This window comes from Phalaenopsis equestris, unplaced genomic scaffold (assembly GCF_001263595.1).
Source record: "Phalaenopsis equestris unplaced genomic scaffold, ASM126359v1 Scaffold000047, whole genome shotgun sequence".
Classification (NCBI taxonomy): Eukaryota; Viridiplantae; Streptophyta; class Magnoliopsida; order Asparagales; family Orchidaceae; genus Phalaenopsis; species Phalaenopsis equestris.
Genome location: NW_018164489.1, coordinates 88,536 through 89,848, shown reverse-complemented (window position 1 = coordinate 89,848; position 1,313 = coordinate 88,536). Strand labels below are relative to the sequence as shown.

The following is a 1,313-nucleotide window of genomic DNA, read 5'->3' as shown; positions in this document are numbered from 1 at the left end:
AAATTAATTTTTTTTTTTGTTTTTTTTTTTTTTTTTTTTGAATGAGGAAGCCAGAAGAGCAGAATGAATGCATATTTAATCTTTTTTAAACAATTAACTTCTTTTTTTAGAGAATTTGAAAGACTAAAATATAGGAATATTGAAAGATTTTAATTTTTTTTAATTGAAATGAGGAAGCTAGAAGACCATATGGTGGAAGCCGGAAAGATAAAAATAATGCAGATTTAAAATTTTTTTTTTTGGTAATCATTGTCTTTAATGTTAGGCTTCCTCTTAAGTCTATAAAAAGAGATCATGGATGAGGAGAAAAAAGAGGAAGAGTGGAGAGTGGGGTCTTCTGTTGGAGAGATTTTTGAGAAGAAGAAAGTCCTCACCATCCTACCTAGCAGCCGATCAACGCGATCTTCTTTCACGGTACGACCAATTGGAAAGTCGTCTTCATCCTGCGTAATAGGCGAGCAAAGGGATATCCTTTCGTGTTGCGGCCGAGAGAAAAGTCTTCCTCGTCTTCCATAACATACAAGTAACGAGATCTTCTTTCGTGTTGCGACTAAGAGAAAAGTTGTCACCGTCATGCATAGCAGGTTAGCAATATTATATTCTTTTGTGTTGTGACTAAGAAGAAAGTTGACTCTATCCTGCATAACAAGCGAGCAACGAGATCTTCTTGCACGTTGTGGAGAAAAGGAAAGTCGTCCTCGTCTTGCATAACAGACGAGTAACATGATACTTTTTCATTTTACGACGCAAGTAATCCAAGTCCTGTGTAGCAGACGATCAACAAAATCCTCTTTCATGTTGCGATGCAGAAGAAAGTTGTTGTCGTTCTACGTAGCATAAGACCAACGAGATCTTTCTTTACATCAATGAGATGAAGAAAGTTATCTCCGTCCCTGTCCGACAGACGACTAGGGAACTTCTTGCTTGTTGCAACTGCACAATTCAGTGGAGATGAAAAAATGTTAGTTTTCTTGTCGGGCTTTGAGGATAAGGTTTTCATGCTTATGTAGTGGCGATATCTCTTGTAGCTTTTATACTAGTTCTTGTTGGTCTTTATAGTCTTTTTAATCGTCTTATGTTGCATTTGTAGATGATGATAATATATTTTTTTGTACTTTTTTTATGTTGCTTCTGAGATTATTGTGGCTTCTCAATCATACAAAATTTTATCACACACACTTTATAAAATGGAGAATCACATGCCTTCCAAGGTTATGCCCAGGCTTATGCCTTATAAGAGCTTGAAATGAACTTATACCTTTTGAGACTTGTAGCCTTATGAGATTTTTCATTTATTCGTGTCTTATGCGGCT

General features: G+C 35.9%; 1 protein-coding gene across 1 annotated transcript in view; it reads right to left on the bottom strand.

The window, feature by feature from the left end:
- LOC110019102 (dehydrin Rab16D-like) overlaps nucleotides 1-1,313 on the bottom strand; it is a 5,911-nt gene that overhangs the window by 3,295 nt on the left and 1,303 nt on the right. The window lies entirely within an intron of this gene.